This window comes from Struthio camelus, chromosome 23 (genome assembly GCF_040807025.1).
Source record: "Struthio camelus isolate bStrCam1 chromosome 23, bStrCam1.hap1, whole genome shotgun sequence".
NCBI classification, from domain to species: Eukaryota; Metazoa; Chordata; class Aves; order Struthioniformes; family Struthionidae; genus Struthio; species Struthio camelus.
The window spans coordinates 5,330,059-5,355,131 of NC_090964.1; the positions used below are offsets into that span (position 1 = coordinate 5,330,059).

The 25,073-nt window shown below is 42.6% G+C and overlaps 1 long non-coding RNA gene across 1 annotated transcript; it reads right to left on the reverse strand.

Annotated features, from left to right (window-relative positions):
* Nucleotides 1-1,587: 1,587 nt before the first annotated feature.
* On the reverse strand, nt 1,588-23,749 carry LOC104140809 (uncharacterized). The gene is made up of 5 exons (XR_693398.2): nt 23,435-23,749; nt 15,127-15,294; nt 14,902-14,950; nt 2,249-2,511; nt 1,588-1,668 (listed from the first exon to the last, which is right to left on the reverse strand). It is a non-coding gene; the product is annotated as an uncharacterized lncRNA (long non-coding RNA).
* Between the last annotated feature and the right edge of the window lie 1,324 nt (nt 23,750-25,073).

Genomic DNA, 25,073 nt, shown 5'->3' on the forward strand with positions numbered 1-25,073 from the left:
CAAACAGATTGTGAAATTCATACATTCACTGGACTATCAGACTTTCTTCTCTCAAGAGTTAGTGGTCTGTGCCTCATGCAGACAGCAAATATCGGGGCTGGCTATGTGATTTGGAATCACAAGTACTAGTGCCTTTTGCAATTAAGATTGAGTTAACAGCCACTGCAACCTTCCCTGAGGTCAACAAGAGATGCATTTTTGGTAAAGGCTTGACCGCTTGAATAAAAAACTTGCTTTAAGGTATTTGCTTTCGTTCACTTGATTGGACTGGATTGTTTGAATATTTGTGGTGAGAAAGCAGGAAAGAGCCAAAAAAGAAAACTGCTTTCAAAAGCAAGTGAACGTTTGTGGAATTTCCCCCCTACATATATTTAATTCTAATCTGGTATAACATTGCATAGATAAGCAAGAAGCAAACTATTCTCTATATCAGCTAGAGTTACGATCTTTTTTGATTATATTTAAGTTACAAAATATTGGTTTTTTGTAATTAAACCTATTTTTTCCTCTAACTTCCTAATCCTTCTATGTCTGGAAGTGTTGAGACAAAAATATACTGAGGTTGCACTAGTCTCCATGCACTCTGGGCTATAGTATACTATTTTTTTTTTCTTTTTTGAAGATGAAAGGAAATTCTCACATAATCATATCACTGCAAGAGCTGAAGCTTTCAAATCTCAGCAACTGCACGGGAGCACTTCAAATGCTAAGTCATTTCTGTTGAAACTGCAGAATCTGGTGGGCAGGAGAACAGTCAAACGACACTTGACTTGGTGACTCAAGCGCTTGTCACGCACCCAGTCCCATGGGAGCCCATGGCAGAAGCCTGGAAGACTTCAAAAGACTTCATCCATCCAGAATCTCCCCTTTCACCCAAAGTAAAGAGTAAAGGAAAGCTCTTACGAAACAGATAGAAACAACACAGTCGAGGAATGTTATCAGACAGTTTTGTTGTTGAAGGAAAATTAAAGGTCGAGTCAAAGAGACAATGGCTGAGGAATTAATTTTTCTCTGTCTTATGAATTTAGATGAAGGAGAAATGACAGTTTTATATTCCTTCAAGGGAGGTCTTTTAAATAAAAGAAGAAGGGGAGGAAAAAATGGAGAGCAGGAAGGAGGGAGAGAAGGAGAAGGTGAAAACTGCCTGGAGCTGTAGTACAACCGAAGGCAAGAATTCTTCATTAAGAACTTCATTTAAAATCAGATGCATCTAAGTAGTTTTGCCACTCTCCCAAAAGTTCATTTTCTCTTCATGTAATGCTTTTCTGAATGCATGAATCTTTTAATAATCTCATTTTCCAGTGGCTATATATGTATACAGTTGGCACTTGGTCTAAAGAGAGTGCGTTGAAGTTAAAGCAGTCTTGTTCTGAGACCTAGAAGTAAAGATGTTTTCAGCAAAGCTATAACGAAACCTTTTTCAGTTGGTGCCCTTGGCTGTGGATGGATTTTTTTTTCTCTTTTTTTCCTCTCTTTCTTTTTGAGACTTTTTTTATTGAAGAAAATTTATGGAGCTTTCTTTTTGAACGAAGGAGATTTCTGAAGCAGTTGAGAAGATGCTGTCACTGTGAAGTATGCTGCTCCCCCCTGAAACTGGAGACACTGACATTTGTGCAAAGCAATAACTTTCTACCCAAATCACTCTTCAGTGGAAAATATGTGTTTTCGCTGTGTAAAAACAAACGAAAAAAACCCAGTTTTCCTCTGAAAATGGTTTTCGTTTTCATTTAAAAAAAAAAAGGTATCAAACATTTTCAAATTTGGGAATTTGCCCTACATTGCAACATTTAAAAAGTTCAGGTGAAGGAATAACTTTTCTTCTATAAAACAGTCGGAGAAAAGTGATTTCTCCAAACAACGACCGTGAATTTTATCCAAGAAAGAACCCAGCTTTTTCCAAAGCCTGTAAAGCAACTTTCAGGCAGAAGGCTAATCAAAGCCAACTTCTGATCTAAGAACAGTTTGATTGGGAGAGAAACTCTGTAACTTGGACCAACTCCAGTTAAAACGTAGAAGTTTCTTTGGCCCTGTAAGTATTTGTGTGTAGCTGGAATGGGTTGAGAGCAAAGTCGGTCTCGTGTTGAAGGGCCCTCTGTACATGTGACACCATCTCTGGAGTATGTCTCGTCACCCAGTCCCTTTAGCACCTACAGATCCATGGAGGGCACCCCACTGTTAGGGTAACAGGAAATCCAGGTTTCACCCCAAATTCCACAGAGACATAACGTCCTCTTGTACTAGCACTTACCTCTTGATCCCTTTACTGTCGGCCTTACCCCTTGTTTCTACTCTGTAGTTCAGTCACAGCCCGGAGAGTTAATGAGGCAACAAACTCCTTCAGGGCTGAGGTCCACATATGCATACCTCAACGCTCTTTGCTTTGGAGAGTTTTCCCTGTCTTACAAGGATTTGCTTCAGTTTGCAGAGGGTATCTGGGGCAGAGCAAGATGATCATTTTCCAAAGCCCCGGCACGAAAGCTTAATCGCAGATCCTGTAACACTTCTGGACTCCTGAGGCAGAAGGAAAGGAACTGGACACTGATGCCTGCAGAGACTAACACCCCGGCACGTCACTGCTAACTAAGGAAGATGGGGCAAGGGGTGTGGTGTTGGCATGATTTAAAACCTTTAGATTTGTCTCCCCTCCTTGTTACCTTGCTTCCTTGGCCTGAAATTGTGTATTTTTGCATCATGTGCTCTTTGTGAAGCTTTTCTTGGCACCCCACTGAATGCAGAGGCATCTAAGGAAGAAAAAAATTCTTCCATTTGCTTGGAGGGAAAGGCAAAAAAAGAAAAAAAGAAATAACCCACTAGGTCTAAGAGATAAATACAGCACAGGTCAATAACTGAAAGCGCTTTCATAGACCACAGCTGGATAGCGTTGCTTGCTCTAATTTTTTTTTTTCCTAACTCCATCTTTGTTATGTGTTCAAAGCTCATGAAAAGAGTCATTCGGATTGCAGCATTCCTGATCTTTATGCCTATAGAATGAGAAATCTGAGAGGCATAATGGAAGCACCGGTTGTTGTGGCTACTCATAAAATAAAAGCTTTCACAGACAACTGTGAGGTTTTTTTTTTTAATTTTGTTCTTATCAGCTTTCTAGCTTTCCTTTCCTCCCTGCTGCTTAATGTGCCTCCCAGCAACAAGACCCAGAGAGAACTGAAAAACCATTGGCAAGGTGGCCTGTAATTAACTAGCTGAGTTTGTGTATCCGGAACAAAAGAGCTAATTATGTAGCAATCAGTTATTTGAAAGAAAAAAAAAAAACACTGTATCACTTTGCCACAGCCCTTCCACCCATCCGGAGCAGCAGCAACGTGGGATAGTTCAAAGTAAACACCCCTGTGTTAGGGATACAGTAGAGAAAATATTAGGATGCATGAAAGCTATCTATTGCGGAAGAGAGCGGCCATATAAAGTAGCAGGCCAGAACCCGCACGGAGTCTGGAGAAATGTCTGTGTCTTAAGATTTTGAGAATGAAGTGCTTGGGTTTCGTTTCGGTCTGCTGCCTCTTTTCTTTTTGTTTGGAGCGCAGACATGTTGTTCTTCATTAATTACTCTGAGAGTGCTTGTCCAAGCCGTTGAAGCAAATCTACAGCAAGCGTCGACAGGGTGAGAAAAGCACAAGCTCAGGCACGCAGCCACAGCCTGTCCCTTACTTTGTGATGGCAGTCTGCTGTAGGGGAATGCTTGGAACAACCTATTCAGATGGACGTGTTTGACCACGATGATATCTACGCTTACCTTCTAGACATCGCTTGGTGCCTTGAGGTGCCCTAGATGTGAATTGTATATGACTCTAGAGGCCAAAGTCAGCTGTGACTTAACAGAAGTAGGAACTGTACCAGGATCCTGGGAGATGTGCACATCCCAGCCTGTGTAGTCCTGCTGCGCAGCTGGCAGCTTTTTGTGGGTGCCTGCTGTGTTATGGAGCGCTCCCCTCCTGACTGGAGGTGTCCAGCCCTACCTTGCTTAGCAGCGCATGCAAAAGCCCAAGGCACCTGGCCTCATTTCCACTTCAATCTACGTCAAGGACCATGTCAGCAGTGTCACTCCTTGCGTTCCTTGTATATGCAGGATGGGTATGTTGCCATCTAGATATAATGTTAGATAACTTTGTGCTGTGTTCTTCGGCCTTTTGAGGCAAGCTCTGTGGTCAGCATTGCCCCATCTTAGATCAGGTACTGAACAAAGATTACCTAACAGCTAGACTCATCATGTAAAGTTGTCACTCTAAAGTTTCAGAAGGCATCTGGGATCCCAAAGGCTGCAGTGTTTGGAAATCAATGATACAGAAACTGAGGAGGGAGCTGGCTGGAGAAGGGACATTCAGTTCTTGTTATTCAGATCAGTTCTAGCGTCAGCTGAGAAATGGGGCAGCGTTATTAGGTAGGAACAATTCTTGGGGACCTGGGAGAAGGTTACTTCACTAGAGACTTGAAATCAAGTTCTTAAGCCTTGCGTACATCCGTGAGATCCTTCTGCACAACCTCCATGCACTGGTTATGCACCTTTTTAAGGCAAAAGAGAACTGTGATCGGATGGAACGTCCTCTTGCACAGCATGGTCCCAGGAGCCTCACCCGCTCACTTCTGCATCACTCCGTGGTGCCTCTGTAAGAGACTGATACCTTAAAAACATACAGTCTTGTTTACAGGATTATTTTTAATATTTTCGTGTCCACTTTTTTGGGGGGGGGAGGGGAGAAAGGAGGGCAATGCACATTTGCAACATCGTGTTTTCTGAAAGTTTGTTGGTTGTGTTAAACTATTCATTTAGAACCATCTCTTTCTCCATAATACATGGAAAGAGTTTTTTTGACATTTTAAAATGAAACATCTTCAGTTCATAATGACATATTGCTTTCAAATTTCCTTTCTAATTTTCCTTTGATAAGCCTTAAAAAGTGAGGAAACAAAATATTTCTTTCAGCTAGTATGTTCTTTTTCCCTCCCCCAACTTTTTGCTACAGCTTTGGCATGGGGCGGGGAGAGGCAATCAGTCCAAAATGATGTTTTAATTCCTAAGGACTTGAACACTGTGTTATTCAGCCTTGATTTAAAAGCTACAAGTGATGGAAAATGTAGCACATTCATGATAAATTGTTCCAGTACTTAGTTACTCTCACTGGGAAAAAAAATTCTATTTCTATGTTAATTCTTATCTTTCACTTGTTTCCTGAAGGCTGCAGACTATTGTTCTATCGAGTCTTTTAGATCCTCAGTAGATTCGCTAAGTATAAAGCTGTGTTCCAGGAGAACCTGCTAAATATTCTCCAGCCTGTGAATTCCAAATTTATATCCGTTAAAACATACCACTGCCCGTATCCAAAACGGCCACGTGTGGGACATACATGATGAGAAGAGATAAGTAGTCAGTGAGTTCTTCATGTGCAGTTGGTGGAGCCTATCAACACAGGAGTGTGGTCAGGGCGTTGCGGACGGTCGTGGCAGAATACTTAAAGGAATTACCCTTTCTCTGCAAGAAGCGTCAACAGAGCAGCTCGATGTGTTGCCGTTTCTTAAACTACTGCGATTGCGTTGCTTGCGAGCGTCAGACCCTTCCACCAGCGCTGATGCTGGCCCCACTTGCTATCCAAGCCTGGTCATTTCTTGTGGCTATTTTTCTCTGACTCTTCTTCCTTACCTAATCAGGTCTGCTCAGAATGAAAAGAGCTAGCTTCAGGGTGGGAGGAGTGAGTTGGCTTTGCCTCAAAAGACAGGTGATATAGACTGGTGGTACAAATACAAAAGAGCGAAAAGTCTCCCTATCAGCTGCCATTGAAGCCCCCTTGGCAGAGAAAAACATCTTGAAGGGAGTGAAAAGGATGAGTATTCCTCGCTCCTGGCTTCAGTGCCCTGCAAGCCAGCCTGCAAAAACGTGAGCTTAATGTCACAGGGAGCTGCAGTTAATTTATGCAGATTCCTCCTTAATGAGGCTGATGCGAGACCGGCCTATTTGGAAGACCGGCCTATTGGAAGGTAGCTTTTGTGAAATGAACAGTCTTTTCAGAGCGCTTCTTAGTGCTCTCAGGCAATCTGATGGTAGCGTTACAATCCTGGCAATCCGAAGGCTTCTGCTGTCTGCGCCTCCAGCGATATGCTCCTATTATAGCCGTTCGCTCAGACATCTACTGCCCTCTCACCCCCTCCGGGCCATGTGCTCTCTGCAGCCCGGATTCATCCTGCTTCCTTCATATGGAAGAACAGATTTTCAGAGCAGCCTCCCTTAGGCTTAACACAAAAATAATATTTTTCAAAGGGAATTAGTGAAGAAAAACACCCTTTTTTGAAACCTGAAATGCCTAGACTTTTCCAGAAAAGTAATCCATACGTGCGAACGATTGCAATCCTCCTGAAACACCGGGTTTCAGGTAGTTTTCTGTTTGCTGAAAGTCGTTTATCTGGCTTTGCTCCTATTTAACTTCTTTTAAATAAAAGGTGTTTTCCAATATTTGCATTCTCCAGCACTTCACACAGAAATACAGCCTCAAAAATGTGCATGTGCTAATGTTTCCCTTTCAATTACTCCCATATAGATCTGAAAGTATTCCCTGAAATTCTCTCTTTATGCATGACAGTTATTCTGTCACTGGTACCAACTCATGAAAAAGTGATTTGTCTAGACTGTCGCCATAATACTGGGCCTGCTTCTGCTGTTGCACCGGTGAATAAAGGACAAAGACAAAAGTAGCTGCAGGAATTTAGAAATGAACTGCAGTGCCCTACAGAATCAAGATTTTGAATTTGATTGATTAATGAGCTGTTACCACCAGCCTGGGCATGTGTTGCCGTTCCCAGCCTGTCTGGTAACTGCTGGGCTCTAATCAAAACAGGAGGAAATGTTCATACAACCTCCGCAAAGCTGAACTGCTGAATTTCACAGAGCCACAGGGCTGTTTAAACAGTGTGGTGACTGCTACTCATACCTCTTGCCCACAGGTGCAGACATCACTGTTGCAGGAATGCTTGCAGACCCATTCCCAGGGCTGGAGTTTTTGCAAAGTATTGTAAAGTCAGCCCCTGAAGTCTAATTCTCCTCTTGCAGGTACCGATGTAACATCAGATGCAACCCTGCTTAGCCAAACCCTGAGCTGGTGGAAGGCAGTGGAGGGTCAGTGTGTAAATGGTCCCAAGTCCTTCGCGGAAGAGGCACCGACGTTGCCTGCTGCCAGGGCAGGTAGGATTTCTAGCCCAGTGAGGCTGATTTAAGGGAGCTGGGTCTCACCACACCTCCAAGCCAGTGCTCCTTGGTCCAAGTAGCTCAGGTTTAATGCAGTTAGAGCCCTGCCCTGTTAAAACTTTACTCGTGCTGGCTTTAATGGCTTTCTTCTTTGTAAGAAGCCCCAGTCAAAATGAGGTCCAAACTGTGCATAGTGCTGTAGAAGTGCGAACAGACCGTTCCTACCCCATAGTGCATATTCTACGTGTCAGTAACAACAAACAAAAACACAGTGGCTTAAATGAAGTCATGCAACAGGTCTAGGGTAGAGCAGAGTCAGACCTGCTTCCACTACGCTGGACACTGGAACAGAGGTGATATTTAGTAAGAACAGGCTGGCGTACAAAATTTTACCAGACCATCAAGTTATCCAACATGCAAAAGCTTTCTTGATGTCATATAAGCAAGGATGCCTTAGCCAGAAAATCCCACTGCCTGCTATCTTGATAAGAACCAGCTTGTACATGGAAAATTCAGACTTGGTACTTTTTCAACAGCTGAACTTTTGAAAAAGTTAATTGGCTGCTAAGAACTAAATGGCCATGTGTACTTATCAACTGAAAACCATACGTCGCTGGATTAACTATTAAACCTTGTTGATTTAGGCTTCCCAATGTGATGAGGCAGGAAACTGCTCCTTCTCCACATGCAGTTCTGTCTGCTTTCCAAACTGGCCTTCAGGCTTCAAATCAAATAATCTCCAAAATAGCATGGCCTTTGAAAAAATACAACAGTGCAGAATTGTTCTGGCTGGGGTTGTGTGAACATTTCAGTGCCTCCCATTTTGGTATGCAAAGAAGCTGGTTGTGATGGAAGTAAACATATGCTTCATTTAGGGAAGTAACCAAGTGTTTTTACATTTAATTCCTGACCAAGTTTATGTAAAATTAATTGCATCGCATGTTCTGTGTATCTTTGAATTGCAAAACCAATTAACTTAAAAATGTTCTGCTTTGTAGTTCCCCTAATGGATGGCATAGTTTTAGTTGGCTTTACAAAATCCATCTTTTGTTGAAACTGGGCAAGCAGCCATACTCAGTTATCTTCTGGAAGTGGGTTCCCTTCAGCTGAGCCAGTTTCATGCAGTTGATGCACTGAAGTTATTTCACAGGCATGTTTTTTTGGGGTGAGCATCTGTAAAAGACTGTACCGTCCTTAAAGAGGAAATGCAGGGTTACTCGGGACAATTGCAGCTGGCTATTCCAAGTTGCTGCTGTTTGAAGGTGGAAAGGGTGATTCCTACGGACTCAACTTTTCTCACTGCTGTTGTGGTTGCAATGAAAGCAATGTCCAGAGCAGCCTCAAGCCTTCTGAGAGCTTCTATCTGGGCAATGCGTAAGAGCCTTATAAAGGGCACTTCTGCCCCTCTTGACCTTGGGAAGTAAAGGGCAACGTCCTCCAGCCAGGTCCTTCCTTATTCCGGTCTGAACCCAAAATTCGTTGCGAAAACCAGGGCTGGAAAGAAGGTTGGTCAAAAGGCTGCCCTCTAACAAAGATTTGCTGAGCAAACAGTCTGTCTCTGGGGGACAACTAGTAGAAATTACGAGGAGAAGAGGTTTCCTTGCAAGAGTTGTCTGGGCCAGCCTTCGGATATCAGATATGGCGATATGATACCTTTTATGAGCTGAGATGACTTGGTTTCTTAGTGATGATAAAAAAAAAAAAAAAAAAGCAGCAGGTGGATTTGACTGAAGGTTCTCTTTTAAAAATGTTTAGAAACATTTGACGGTTTGCTTTGCTGTTGTCTTCGTATGGAGCTTATTATTATTATTACTTGAAGATTTTCACACTATTTTCTTATGTCAAATATGTCAAGTTTTTTGCGTTTTGTTTTTATAATTAAGACCAGCCAGAGAGAAAATGAGGCTTTGCAACTTGGCTGTAACTTGGAAAATGTGTCACTGTTGCAGAAATCCATTTTGTTTCCTGAATTTCTGTCCTTTTGCCAAAGTGTAGGGATGTTTTGGCATTCTAGATAGTGTGTTTGAGGGGGAAAGTTATTTATTTAAGGAAAAAGGAAAGAAGAAAGGGGGAAAACGCAAAGTCATTATATTATTATTTAGATGTATTGGTAAAACTAAACAAAGGGAAAAAGAAATCTCTAGAATATGAAATAGGGTGTATATTTGGTTTTGCAAATATGTTAAAAATTCTCAGTTTGTTCAGAAAGGACCTTTAAATCTTATAGTATTTGTCCATCCATATAAGAAACTCTTAACCTGTCAGTGAGGCAGGTCTGATCCTTTCTCTCTCCCAGGATGAACATACACAGACCACATGTATGATCCCCCCACCTGCCTTTTCACAACTTCCCAAGGAGTCCGCAGGAACCGAGCTGTCTTTCAGACCTTCACCCCCTGCCAGATGTGACAGGGTAGTGACCGATGGATTCAACCACACATGCCCGCACACCCAGAATATCACATACGCCTCATTTGGTTGGAAACCCAAGATAAAAATAACACAGATTTGAATAAACACAGCTTTCTGCCTGCTTTCTGACTTTCCACCAGCAAAGTGCTAGTACGGACACTCCTGCTCTCAGCTTGAGCCTTGTTATCTTACACTCCTAATACCAAAGTAACCACAGTGGCCACAGACTGGCTTCTAGAGAGGCCAGTCCTGCCTGCCACTGCAAGATCAAAATCGGTCAGGACACTGGCACTGAGAATTAATCTGCTCTCCTGGAAAAAGGATCCGTCCAATTCAGAACCAACATTTCAGGGGGAGGCATTAGCCAGCTCCATCTCTTGTGGGAGGCTGCAGCAGAGCAGAGACCCATTCCTAGCTGTTGTTCCTGAAAGCTCTGGAGCCTGGTCGTTGGGCAGGAGGCTTTTCTTTGTGGGGCAGCTTCAGGAGCCAGCAGAGGTGCTCACACATCCATAAGGGCAAACAGGATGAGGAGGGAAGATGAGGTAACAAAATCGGGCTGGGTTAACGGGATAACTTCTCCTACCTGTGAGTTGTGGAGGAGGGCCCTGGCAAATACTGACTAACTCCTGTGCTGGGAGAAGGGAGACTGATTGTGTCAGGTCTCAAGGGACAGAGCAGAGACGGGGACAGGATGGAGACCCACGGCCCTGGCGAAGGGGAGCCCAGGCTGCCCCTTTCTGCAGGGGACGTGGCGGAGGAGCACTGCCTGTGCTCCACACACCCACAGTACAGGCTTAGCGTCACCTCTCTGTGGTTCCCATCCTCATATTTAGTGAACAGTGAAACTGTTTGGCCCTCAGCTTTCCCTCATCCGTCCACATACTGCCTCAAGGATCCTTCGTTCTTATTTACTCTTTGCTTCACTTTTTCCAGGAGAACTTTTCTGCCCAGCTCCACTTCACTGAAGTCTCCTACCGACAGATTACTCATCCTCAGCTGGGCAGTTCATTTGTTTTTATTAAGTATTTTTGTAATGTGACATGAACCCTTTTTAATTGGTGCCCAACCGCTGAGCTGAAATAAAGTGCTTCATGGAAGAACAGATCACCTGTTAGCAAAGGCTAATCCATGGGTCATTAGTTTGGACTGAATAAATAGAAATTAAACTACAGGCTGAACTCTATACCCATGCATACTAACCTCATCTATGAGCTGTGCTCTGCTTTCCCAGCTCAAACTTACTCATCACTGAGCAGGTGTCTACAAATGTCGATGGCTGCTTGATTCTTAGGCTGCTCTAGGAACTGCTGGGATCACAGGCTGGCAAAGGCAGGAGGCAAAGGCTGTGAGCCAATCCTGCCGTTTATTTAATAAAACGAAAGGAAAGGAATGGACAAAGATGGGCAGAAATGGTTGGCGTGTATAGCTGGGATCCCCAGCCAGCAAATGGAGGTTGCTAATAAAATCTGGTTCATATAGCTCATTAGGGCTCCTGGTGCTAGCTCCATCTGTTACACCATGGTTTCTGCAGGTTTATTGTCTGTATCCTGGCTGGACAGAGGTAAAAGGATAAGAAGTAAACAGAGAAGAACCCAGCTGAGATGCCAGCAGTTTGAGTTTGCAAGCTTGAAAGTGAGATAAAGAATTCTTGTTTACAACAGCCACTGCGAAGCGTCATTAAGCTGTGGGACTTGCCATGACGTGACGTTTGAGGAAGCACTTCACAAAAGCTGAGGTCAGTAGATGGGGGTTCCACTTCCCTGTAGTTTGGTTACTTCATCTCCCTTCATATGTCTGTTCATGCTGGAGACCTTTGGAGGTGAAAAATGCCTCTCTCTATGGGTTTGTAGGGCACCTGCTACACTGGTTAAATTTGGGGTTCCTAGCTGCTACTGGAATATGGACAAAAATAAGTAATTTACAAGACCAAGTATTTGGTTGGATAGTCGGTATATTTATAGTTCTGAAAGACATAAGTAAATGCTATAGGGCTATAGATTAAAGAGTGCCTGATGGGAAATCGGAAGAGATTCTCCCAGGTCGCTCACTCTGAGTCGCTGTCCTGGGGATCTCTCCCCCTTCTGACGCTGCTGATGGTGCTCCTGTCCAAAATACTCTCCAAGGGCCCTGGAGGAGATGTGTCATGGATCTGGCTCCTGTTTGCAGTCCCTGCAGTGCTCAAATATGCCTTTAAGTGTCCTTTACTCCAGAACGGCCTTTACCTCAGTGCTGGCATCTTGGGATGCCATCACTGTAATAGTATGAGAGATTGAGACTTCCTTGCAAGCCGAGATTTCTATCTGCTCTCCACAATCTTTTTGATGATTGAATATCAGTAATATGTAGTAAACCCGATTCATATCATCCCTCCCTTGTAGTGGACATTGCGCTGTGGGGAAGGACAATCCCCTTTCTAAGCAGCTTAATCTAGATACAGCAAGTAGTGAAGCAGATTAGCGGACCCCCTCCTATTTTCAATTTCAGCCAAAAGTTGAAGCTCAAAATATCTTGCTGTGTTGGAAAAGTATAAATATTTCTTGTACTTACATTCGGCATTTTGAAAGAAACTTGATTTTCCTGGAGGGGGGGATAGAAAGCAGACAGATTTGGTGAAAAAATCCATTTCATCAAGAGAAAATTCAATTTAAAAAAGAGTTTTGATTGATAGAATATTTTCAAGCTCACTGAAAGACAGGAGTGCTCAGCCTCTTCCCTTACAGGACAAGGTGTGGACAGAGATGGACCATGAGAGGAGTAAGCAAATGAGAAAGAACTACAAAGGAGGTGTTGTTTACGACTGCGAAGACTGTGACAGAAACCGAAGCCTCCTGGCATCGTACTCTGTCCTGTTTCCCCGTGAAATTAACAGCCAGTAAATTTCGAACTAATAAAAAAGCCATTTGTCTTCCCTCTGTGGAGAGCTAGCCTGGATAATTCATGGCCATCTGGAGTCAAAGTTTGCAGTTAGATGGGTAAAAGGGCTGCATAACGTTATGGCCAGTATTGACTTCACATCGAAGCGATGAAACCTCTGCCTGGAAGCATCAGCTGTTGACTGCTAGAAGCCGTGAGTGGCACGGCCAGGAAGGAGGCTCAGTCCATGCACGCCTACGCTCTTCCTGAAGCATCACCAGCAGCAGCGGTAGGGACAGGGTATTAGATGAGATGAGTCTGCTCTGATCCAGTAGAGCTGTTTTGTGGTAAGGTGATAGCAACAGGAGGTCCGTCCACAGTGGGCTTTATTTTTTTTCAGATTGCTCAACATTTACTAAAAGGTGAGAACTGCCTTTTTTCTTGCTTCCAGCCAAAATAGCGCTGAATACCAGAAAACAAACAGCCCCTCCCCCCAGCTATTAAATTTCCTTAAAACTAACAGTCAATTGTCTTGTATCATGGAAATAAGAACAGTCTTTTTTTTTCAACTGATACTTTCAAAAAATTGTTATATCCTCTCTTCCAATTCCAAGAATCTTTAGAAGAGCCTGGCTTTAATCTCTGTACTAGTCTCCTTTTGCCTAAGTCACTGCCTAGTCAATTTTGACCTTTGCTTTGAAGACTCAGAAGATGCTGGTACTGCTTCTACGGTGAAACAAGGAGCCTGGGACAGCTGTGCATCCAGGTCCCCAGAGGCCCACTGACTAAAACTGGGTGAATAATTTCTTGAATCCTTCAGCAGTTTTAAATACTGAAAAAAGAGGCACTTTCATTTTTTTTTCTTTACTCTGTTTCTTACAGGTTTAAGTACTGTTTTCATTTTTTGTAGGTAAAATACAGCGACATTTCTAAACAGAACAAACCAGTACTCTGAACTAAAGCAACAACAAAAAAATTTTACCTTTAGAAAGTCATACTAAATATCAGTTCTACTCTGTCACTTTTTTTTTCTCACTGTGACTTAGTCAAACAGAAACACAAATCTCTTGCTCTCCCCAGATCTACCCTTTTTTTTCCAATCTGCATTTAACATTGAATCAATCCTGTAGCTATAGACAGACTGTAATCTGTCTATAATCTAACTAAAATCTTCATGTAGCCACATGCTAGAGAAACCTGTTGTTCAAGCTCCTGGGACTCTTTAGCAATGGGGGGTTGGAGGGAAAACCCACAGATAAGAGGTGCTGCAAAGGCTGATTTATTTTCCAGCCTATTGCTGGAAATTGTAACGTCCAAGACTGCAGAAGAAACCGGTGGCATCCTGACCTGGGAACTAGAAATTAGACAAAGGAGCTGGGAACTTGCTGAGCTGGTTTTCCAAGGACAGTCTAATCACACTGTAATCACCTTTAATGTGTAACTAATTGATAATCCTCTTGAATTAGCCAAGGGATCCAAATAGGCTGCTTTGCTGATGTTTGTCCTGGAATGTAAGACCTGACCCTGTCCAAGTTAAGCCTGGACCAAGGTGCCCATATCATTCAAACACAGGTGGCAAAGAAAATTCTCTTCCATCCTTTCCATTGTCACCTGGTTTGTCTAAATTATCTTTATAGTTTGCGTATTTTTTTCTGTAGACTACATGTCGTGATTTTTATATCCAGAGCTTTTGGCAATATCTTTCTTACTTCCTAGTAGTTAAAACAGTTTATTTTCTTTAAAGAGCTGTGGAAAAGAAATTTGGCATCCCAGCTATTTTATCATAAATGTCAATAATTAGCTAGTTTCTTAGTAATACTACTTCCCCTTTGGCTATTTTAAATATCAAATATTTGTGGGTCTGATGTTAGTTTCACTTAAGCTGATGTAAAATCGGGAGATGCCCCTACTGATGCCAGCACTAATGTGAAGTTTGAAATTGAAATCAGAACCTACATGTCATTTATAACAGTATCACTGGGGTATCATCTTTTCTCTATTGAACTGAAAACCATGAAGACAACTTGCATTAAATAATTTAGAAAAGATATATTTAAGAGAATGCAGAAAATAAGTGAACCGCCTTACTGAGTCTCTTTGTTCAAAGTTCAAGAACGTTAGGAAAGAGCAGGCAAACGCCCTCAGTTTACAGCCTCAAGAGAGAAGAGAGAAGACGACAATTACTTTGTATATTTTAAGTACAGCTGATCAGCTTCTTATTTATATATAAGCTATTTTTACCGCTCTGCTTTACCACTCTGAAGGTGCTTTAAAGGAAGAATAAATTATTTTTATGCTCACTGTGAGGTTTTCTTGAGCCACTAGAGAGGCATGTAGCAGTATTTTCAGTACCAAGCAATCAGAATTCATGAACTAGCCCTAGCTGCAAACATTAAGGGACTTAAAAATCATGGGATTCCAAAAACAAATGTTTAGATCTCTCCATTTACCTCTGGAGTCATAAGGATGCTTCTAAGTCAGCGTTCCAGCTTCTTTTCCCTGCAGATCCAGAAACCTAGTTATAGTTTATTCTCCATGAAAAAAGAAAATTTCAGGTCATGTGGCTTCCAGAAATGGAACATAAATAACCACCTCCAGCTATAGGTTTAATGATAAGAGACATATTAGTTTGGCTTTATAGCTACCTAAATGTAAATGATATTCACATTTTCTACCTTTTTAATCATGTCCTCTTTCAAGGTAGGATGTCTCGATAAAAACACGCTTTGCAAGTCTCCGTGTTTTCCTGAGGGAGCAAAGCAAATATCCCCAAGCTTCAGCTTTTAAGAAGCCTGCTCCATATCATCATTCCCAGCAATGTGTTGAATGAACAAATGATGAGCCTGTAGAGAGATGGGAAAAGAAATGCAATCAGTGTCTCATCTCCTTAAGCGAGGTTACACATTCTGTCACCAGTTAAAGCAAACGTAATCAAGAAAGATCTGGCTGGTGAAGCAGGGGCTAAAGTAGCCACCTCCAAAGCAATGTGTCAGAAACCAGGCGTTCCTGCAGATTAATGAGGATGGCATTTAGCTGGCCGTTATCATCATTGTGCCTGAGGAGCAGGTGTCATTCAGAAAGCCGAGCTGCAAAGGGGACTGTAGTTTCTCATGCATCGAGAGATTTTTTTCTGAAAGGGGCTGTGTCTCCAGGCTGGATCCAGTGGTTGAAATATTCCAGCTGAAGCATGTCTGTGAGGTGCAGCAAACTGTCTGTTTCCTCGTTTGCCCTTCCTGAACAAGTGAAAACTCTCATCAGACAACAAGAGAAGCCATATGGGAGCCAGTTTGATATTGAGGATTTTTCAGAGCTGGACACACTTCACGCTTTTCTCATTGGAGCCTCCCTAGTCTTTGTATCCTTTACAACAAAAGTCATCCAAACTGGAAAGGCTTTTTCAGACGTGACTCTTAGGTTTACCTGGGGAATAGTTAGTGGAAAATTCAAGTTGTGGCTAGCTGGGTGTTGAATCAGGAGCCTGATTAGCAGTTCAGAGACCCCATCCATCAAATGGTTCAGGTCATGTCTACAGCAGTTACACAGCCCTGGAGAAGGCCCTTGGGTTCACAACTGTGGAAAAATACTAACTTTGAGAGCTGAAGGGTTTTTCTGGGATGTGTTAGAGGCCACCTGCAACCAGCATTGATGTACATGGTCATTCAGGTTGGGGAGGAGAAGGCAGTTGGATGTGATGCTTATTCCATTACTCTTTTACACATAGCTGGTTGTAAACACTGCAGCGTCTAAACTGTGCTCGTTTGATGAGTAAGTCTGCTCTGACAGACCTTTTTTTTTCTCAGCTCTTGTCGATTGATGCAATTAAACTTAATTTAAAAAAAAAATCTTGTCTGGTATCAGTGTAAAAATATATCAAATTCATGTACTGACAGTACAGACTGGAGGCAGATGCACTAAAAGGAACAGACATCAGAGGCTGGAGGCAGGGGAGATGAAAGTTCTGCTGAAAATGGCATGTATAAAGTGGATTGATTTTTTTTTTTCCCCTGATGCCCAAAGAGATTAAAAAGAGAACAGGATGTGAATAGAGGTATGAGGCTGACTGTACTGAAAACACTGTAATGGTTGGGACAGATGGAGCACAGACCAAATAGTATCAAACTCAGCAAAGGCCAGTGTCACCACAGCCTGCACCCCTTAAGATGGGTGTGACACTGTTCACCAAGAGGGCACAATCAGCCCGGGCTTCTTGGAGATAAATCTGGGCAGATATGAGAGATGGCATTGCACTACTCTCTGGGTTTGTAAAGACAGAATAAGGTGAGAGGAATGAGAAGAAAAGGAGGAGGGACAAGTAATATATGTGCATATGTTCAGGGATGTGTTTTTTCAATATCTACTTCTTGTGATTGCAGAGGGAAGCTTGGTAATATGACCCAAAATGTTTAAGACAGTACATATTCTTATCTCATGATTTGGGATTTCAGAATTTTAAAAGACTCAATTTAACAAATCGCTAGAGGACAGAAGGAATTTTTTTCCCCACAGAAAAGGGCGCTTGAAACTATGTTATAAACTGAACACCTTGCTTTGCGGGATAGTTCACTGTCACGCTACTGTTGAATATTATATTCCTTTCCAGGTAATTTTGGATTCCTAGAGATTACAGTCCTGGTAATACAATAGGAAGTGAATGGTTTATTCATTATACAGTTCTGTGTAATGCTAGACCTGGGGATTCAGTCTCCCTAGAATACATTATAGCTCTTCACAGCACAGCGGGAGAGCTGTAGGCTTGCTGATATCCCCATTTCATCTGCTCGGAGACTCTGGTCCTCCGGCTTCCTAGCTGGATTTTTCTGGGCTGCCCTATTGCCCGGGGTAATACTGTCCTGCCAAGAAGCCCAACCTCTAGAAAGAAATGAGTATATAAAACTTGGCAGTTCCAAACCAAAAGATTTAATATTTTCAGCCAACTTTTAAGAGGTAGCTCTGTGGTTGCTGAAAGGTCAAAATTTTCTATACATACTAATCTGGTCTTTTCCCTTTCAACTTTGTTCTATTTCCATGTGCAGTTGTGCTAATTAGACAGTGCAGTTAGATGCATGCGTCTGTACTCACGGGTCTGAGGACCCACTAAGAAACTCTTGGAGCAAGCTATTCCTATTTCTGCCAAAACTGGTAGCAAAGATCACATTGACCTGGAGCAGGATTTCTCTTGAACTTCTTAACAATGGCTATTAAAAACAATTTGGGGCTTACATATTAGCAACTTTTCTATGAAGCTCCAGTTTAGCAAAGCACTAAAGCATATACAATTCCAACCCTGGGCTGACTTGTACTTCTTCAGTGTGAAAATCATAAATACATACTTAAGTCCTTCAGTCAGCTCCCGCTTCAGCCATTTTCCTGTGGGTTGGGCTGTGACAAAGCATTTGGGTTTAGTGATGCCTGAATCCGAGCAACCAATCTCAGAACAGAGTTATCTGAGTTTTCTTTGGGCTGCAAATGTGCCCTGAAATTCTTCCAAGAAGTGATGATATTTAAAGTCACTTGATTTCCCAAACAGCTTTTCTTAGTCAGCACCTTCTATTAGATAGGAACCAGGAGTGGGAGGAAAAAAGACTTAACAGTTTCAAGTCACGTCCAAGCAAAGGCTAATGCAAGAGGACTTTGTAGCATGTAAACCTTTCATAAGTATAGAACAGGCAAATATATTCCGTTGTTGAAGGGGCCCAGGCTTCTTTCAACTCAGTCACCCAAGATTACCAAAGATTTTTGTCTAAGCATCTTTGAGTTAAGATATAGTTTCCAGGCTTTAAATTCCCTATTTTAAATATCATCATTACTGCTTGACAGAGTTATTGACCTAGGTTAATATTGTAGCTGCTGAGACAAAGAGCAAAACAATGAGATTATAAAAATTATGAATGCTGGATGAATCATGAAAATTCATCCCTGCCCTAATAAAACATGAGGAAAACACAATTAAGTTTTATAACTCCAGCATGTGAAAATGAAAGTTATGAAGGACTATTTATCATGGAGATCTTGACAGTAAATAGAAAATGAAATAATATTCATGCTCCATAAGAACTGGGTACTTTATCTGTTTGTTTATTATTAAATCACCCATCCTAGACCTTGTTCATTGCTCACCCGTGATTTTGATGGATGATGACCCATAACCTGCCATTCAAGATGCTGTGAAATTATTTCAGCCCTTGCAAATGCAGGGAATTATATTCCAAATCACTGGGTTACATCCCTCACTGAAGACTGCATCCTTAAGACCTTGTTCTGTGTCGACTTTGTTCTTATACACAGAAGTAGCTTCAGGCTGAACAGGTAATTTGAATGCTGGGTTTAATCTTGCACATCCACACTCCAGGCTTAATTGAGAGTGCCCATAATAGTAAGGATTTGGGGATAGCATCTCAGTTATCCTTCTTAGCATACAGGACTTCAGGAGGATTCCCCACTACCCAGTGCATCCACTGAAAATGACCCACTGAGATTCCTATGATCAGATACACGTCTACACTGCTCCCCTGGTGTCCTCTTTATAGTCGGTGGGGAAAATGGGCATGTTAGAGTGCAAGTCACCCAGCCAGATCAATTAGGCCTTCGACAGAGCCGTGACTGTCTGCTGCCTAAAGGAACGGTCCACGTGGCTCACTTGGGTATGGATGCTGACCTTGTAGATCTCTACAGTTACATGGTGTTAATCCCATCCTTTGTGCTTTTTACCTGCAGACCTCCATGGGCAAAGATTGTATGCCGATATGATTAGAGTAACTTTCCCTGCAGTGTTCAGTGGTTATATTGGTGCCATTATGAATCGGTGTGAATTTCTTCAGGCTAATTTGAATTATGCAAGAAATTGCATCCATGTTCTGCTAATAAAAGGGTCAGGTGCAGATGTGACTTAAAACTGCTTTCCAATCCCTTGATCCTGAGCTCCCTTCTGCTGAACTCAGGAGTCCAGTAGTGATTAAGTAGCAACCATTTGCAGGACTGGGCACTTCAGTATGGACTGCTGGCTTTGCCTTTGCCAATTCTCCCGTAAATGCTGTCAGGGATCATCAAATTCGTTATTCTTCTCACAGATCAGGACTTCCTAGGGGTGCAGAAGAGTTGAGGAGCTTCAGATAACATCAGGGAGTTCCCAGCATCCTAAACTGCGGCTGGGCCCAGGGAAAAAGCTCAGTTCTTTGTGGGAAGAACAGAAAGAGTCCTGATGTGGAAGCAGTCCAGTTCTGTACAGTGCTGAGCTGCCGTCTGCAACAGGCCAATAGCCCTGTGAATTTTCCTGTCCGTTTGGTGCTTTCAGATTCCTTTATTAAAGAAGAGGCAGTTGAAAAGATCCATGGCCATGATTTGAAAAGGTATATTCCTTCAGCAAATGTCGCTCTTGATCTAATCAGAGTAGCCAACAACTACCTCTGTGCAGAGAAGCCTCCAGCTGCAGTGACCTGTGCTGCAGTTAAACTTTGAAGTGTGCATTAACAAAGAGTGGGAACTGCCCCACTTGTTTCATACTTCATCTTCTCTGCTACAGCTATTTCCAGAGACTACATGGTTTCCCAGTAGGCAAAGTCCAGGTGGCTTGAAGTCAAGGACATCACAGAAATCAGGATTTCATCAGCATTGCTTGGTTTGGCTGAACTCCTGGAGAGTCCCTGGAATAATTCACTCCCCATAGACTGTGCTCGTCGGTACTCCCTATAAACTCTGTACACATCAGCTAAAGAAATAATTCCCTTCTGCCTCTCCTATTTCATCAGCCCATTGTCTATAAATTGCCTGCTAGGTGTTAGTTCTTCATTTGGACCTTTCTGAGTGCAGTAGACATGTATCAATAACTGCTGAGGGCTTGGTGAACCATCTGCCACTGTCCCAGTCCACCAGGCATTCTGGTACCAGGAAACTTGGTGCTGTGCTCTTCCATTCAAAGTGGTCCTTATAGCTTTGCCTGGACACTGTGCAGCCAGTCCTGCACCAATACTGAGCAAAGAGAGATGCACACCAGTCTTACCTTGAAGTAGAGAGACTATGGCATGCCAGAGGGAGATGGAGGCTCTTTGAGTGCAGGGGATGTTCTGTATTCATGTTACTCCATGTGCTTTCAGCTCGCTATGGATGCCTGTGTATCAGCGTAGCCATTTAAAACAGCCCTGAGAGGTATTGTAGCTTGCCAGGTCCCAGCAACCGTTGAATATGGAAGAGCCAACTTCCCTTCATCTCCAAGCAGAGGAGGGAATCTTCCCCTGGATAAAATTTGCCTTGAACTCTGTTTCCCCTGTTTTGTACTTCATTTGGGGTTTTGGTTGTTGGTTTGTTTGTTTTTTTCCCATTCATGCACTAAATGTTTAATGACTGCTCTAAGCGTTCAGGCATCATGAAGTTTCAAAAGTTCTTATGTTCAATGCATTTAAAAACCAAATCAAACAAAAAAAAAAAATTACTGCCTGAAGGCAAATCCATTTTAGTCTGTCATAAATGGCCAGCGTGACATGCAAAACAAAAAGACTTGATGACTGGAGCAGTTGAGAAAAAGGCAGCAGGGAGATCTTATTTGTTGGAGTCACAGATGGAACAAATAATTTATTTGTATTCTGATTAACAACAACAGTAGCAAAAGCTGCACACTCTGGTGCCTGCCCTCATAGCCCTTATAACAGTAAACTCCCTTTATTATGTCACTGCTTAGTCAGCAATTTCTAGAAAATAGGCCTAGGCCCACCGTAGCATTGAGGACTTCAAACGTGATTGTAACCCGAAGGGACAGAATAAAGGTGCAGAGCCTTACACCTGCCCACACCTGGACAGTGGCAGGTTTACCTGAGGGAATTTTCCTGCTAGACAGTTCAGATCTGGCTTTGTAAAGCCTGTTTGTCTCCCCGTAGAAAATTTCTGCTTAAGATCAGTGATTCAATATAGCACGGTGTGCTGGGAGATCACGCTCATGCTGCTATTTTCTGGGGCTAATCCTCTTACTAGAGTTAGCAACGATAAAGCTGGGTGGACAGACCTTTCCTTTATTTATTTTTCCCCTCCCTTTCTCTCCCATGGAGAGCAGTAGCTCTGCTCCACTGCCTTTTTGCAGCCATCTCCAAGACTGGAGTGGCCTTTGTTGTTCTTGCAGGACTAAATATCGGCCTTCATTTCTCCTGGCACCAAGACTCTCCTGTGTGTTGCTTCACCAGTTCCAATCGGAGGACTCCTCTGCTGTTGTACAGTTCCTAATGCCCTTGGTTTACACCAGGCTATGAGTATCTTTGCACAGCCACTGGATTGGACAAGCCATTTTGGGATCAAGAAGAGGAAACACTTCTCAGAAACAACAGCTGAGAAAGATGGGTGCCTAAGCACTGCTGTGAATATGATCCTTTGCTCCTGGCATGTTTTCATCTCTTGCTGGTCTTGTCACAATGACTAAAATTGATTGCCAAACAAGCAGCTGTTATAGTGGGGGCAAATATCCTACATCACTTTCTTCTCAACAAATGGAGTTTTTTCCTCAGGCTGGAGATCTCTGTTGTTTGAGATAACTCTTGTCTGGCTCCGCATCCCTCATTTGATGGATATCTCTGGATATCACTTCTGCTTCCCATTATAGCAGTTTCTTTCATGCTTCTTAGCAAAACAGGTTGTATATCTATATTCTAATAGCCTTACTTGACTTTTAAGAAGACTATTAGGAAGAAACATCCTCTTTCATTTTTGATCTCTTGCTCCTGTCAGAGAAGAAACAAGTGAGTTGGGAGGAAATCCTTAGGTTTTGTGGTGCTAGTAATCAGTAATGATTTCTCCAGGTTATCTCTGATAGCTGTGTGTCTCTTTGGAGGACAGGTTGAAAGCGTGTCTGGCATGACAGTGAAAGGAAATCTGTCCTGCTGCGAAGACTCTCTTTGCTCAGATCAGAATATTTTGTGCCTGACTTTCATTTCTGCATGCCCGAGATCAGCAGTATTGGTTATCTCTTTCCACTAGATCTTGGTTAGGTTTCTTTTTCCCCATTCCTTATGATTAATCGATGAACCTTTATCTCTTTTGTTACTACATTCATGCATTCTGGAAGATTTTGAGCAACAGAGCAGGAAAGATATGTCCAAAATATTCTACTGATAACAACGGGGGCTAAAATCCAGCAGACAGTTCTAAAGGACCTTTCTCTGCCACTGCTAATACTGCTGCAAGCTAATTCCCATGCAAACAGTCCCTTAGCTGGCACAAGGCTTGAAAACTTTGGACTTCAGATTTATCAAATGTGAAGTGTTTGTGATAGATACAGAGATCTGGAGGATTTGTGTAGCCAGCCACGCTGGCTTGCAGACCTCCAGATAGTGGGGGGTCTGCTGGGTGATGCGTGGTCTGACCTCTGCACAGTCTCTCTTTCAGAAGCTTTGCTTGACATCCATAAAAAGAGTAGGGCTGTTTGTTTCATAGATCTATTTCAAGGCATATGGTACAAAGTCCTTTAAATTCAGACCTCTTTCCACTACATCTTCTCTCTGACTATATTTTCTCCCTCCCTATTGTCCCTGGTTGATCAGCAAAGCTTGCTCTCTCTCCTTTTCTGCATTCATACAGTTTGGAAGCTGTTAAACAGCAAACCACAGACATAGGAAAAAAAGTAAGGAAAACTATTCTAAGAGCAATAGTTCAGAAACGCCAGATATCAAAAAAAAAAAAAAAACTTGTTTGATAAAGCATTACCCAGCACTACCCCTTTTAACACAGATTCTCGTGTTGTGTGTGTTGGATTTTCAGTATCAAATTCTATAATGCTTATCAAAATGCATGCACTGAAATACAAAGTGTAACCCTGACATGAAATAACTGAAATAATAAAACAGAAAAGTATCAAATAACAGAAAATGTACTCTGAATCTAAGCAATGCTAGTAATTATACTGGATGTTGTGGGGTCACCACTATTCAGTCACAAAGAAGAGACTAACAAATTGTTGTTTCCAGTGAAAAGTCTGCTCAGCACAACTTTTATTGAATATCCACTTACCTGGGATGAGAGGGGACAGTCAGGATTTCAGGGGATTGAGAAAGTTCTTTGCAAATGTAGAACAAATAAATAAAGATGCACTCAGAAGCAGCACAGCTCTGCAAGCAGTGAAGCATAACCAAGGTGAGCAGAATTGTCTTCCTGATAGCATGATCTCATTCTGAGAAGAAGCTATAAAATGACACCTGCAGTTACGGAGTCACTAGAGCTTTGCTCAGAGAAGCCCTTCCTCTCCCAGATCTGCAACGTCTCCAGGGAGACATAAAGCCATGAGCAATTGTAGAGAAGGAGGTAACCTTTCCAAACACATTGCTGCCTACGAGGTACTAAATGAAGGGTGTATCAGTGCAATCAAACTGAATCAAGGACAGATTCAAGAAAAAACAGCCTGCTAGCCATGTTCCCTTGAAATTCATACTGATTTTGTTTTTCCTTGGGGCTTCCGCTAAACTTAAAATGTTCCTCCTCCCACCAGGTCTTCGTTCTAGCTGTCATTTCTGACTTTGGGATGTACTTTTGCCCAGGTCCTGTCTCCATAGCTAAATAACTACCAAGCATGGCGGGTCACTTCATATTATCTACTTCCATATGCTGTTCATTCATGACCATGACTACAGCTAGCATAAATTAATCTGAGTACTTTTAATTTTTATTTTAATCTGAGTGGGTGAAGCAGCATGAAACTCACATGGTCTAATCAGCCCATATTCCTTCATACTCTTGGGGCGATTCAGCAATTTTTGCTGAATTCTGTGATATCACAGCCTTGCTATTCACCTTACCAAATCAAGCAAGTCGAACCTTGGATGAGTATGTCCATGTTAGCTTTAGTCAGAATGAGGACTGCAGTGTAGATTTGTTGCAGGCTATGTTTTCCTCAGGCCAAAGTGGAGGTGACCCCAGCGTGTAACAGCACAGAGGAGGATGGGGAACCTGAGACACTGTTCATAAAGAATGTTTTTAATAATTCTCCATGCCCAGCCATTTCCTGAGGGCCAGCAGAGCTGTAAGAACTTCTTTAAACCTGAAACAGTTCCTAGGAGGTTGAAGGAATTGATGAGTGCTAAAGTCCTTTTCTGCCTCTGTGCCCAAGGAAGAATGCAGCACTTTGATACATTCTAAGTCCTTCTTGCTGACTTTACTGATTCAACTTCTTGCTGTCATTTATTCTCCTTACCCAGGGAAAGCAGCTTCTGTAAAGAGAACCTATGTTCTCTTCATGACCCGTCAACAGAATTAGCAATGCCCTCCAGCATTGTCTGCGCTATGATTGCTCTGTGAGCTGGGCATAACCTGCCTTGAGCCCTAGAGACCTGGCTGGCTGTGCAAGGCCAGAAGGCAGACTTACCTGCATAAATGACAAGAAACATGTTCACCCTAATGTGATCTGTCAGAGGTTGACTATGAGTTGGCAGCAGGGGAGCGCTGGCTGTGGGCGTCTCTGTGCTCCAAGCAGTACCTCAGGCTACCCTGATCAGCACTCTCCAGCTTGCAGCAAAAAGACCTGGACTGTGGAGGTTACCAAGGGAAATGGGAAGGATTGGGTAGAAGGATCCTCAGCCACCTTTTTGCTTTGTGTAAGCTCAGGAGATAAGGCACATCCCTCTTCCGGAGTGTATTGCATCAAGCCATGGACCAG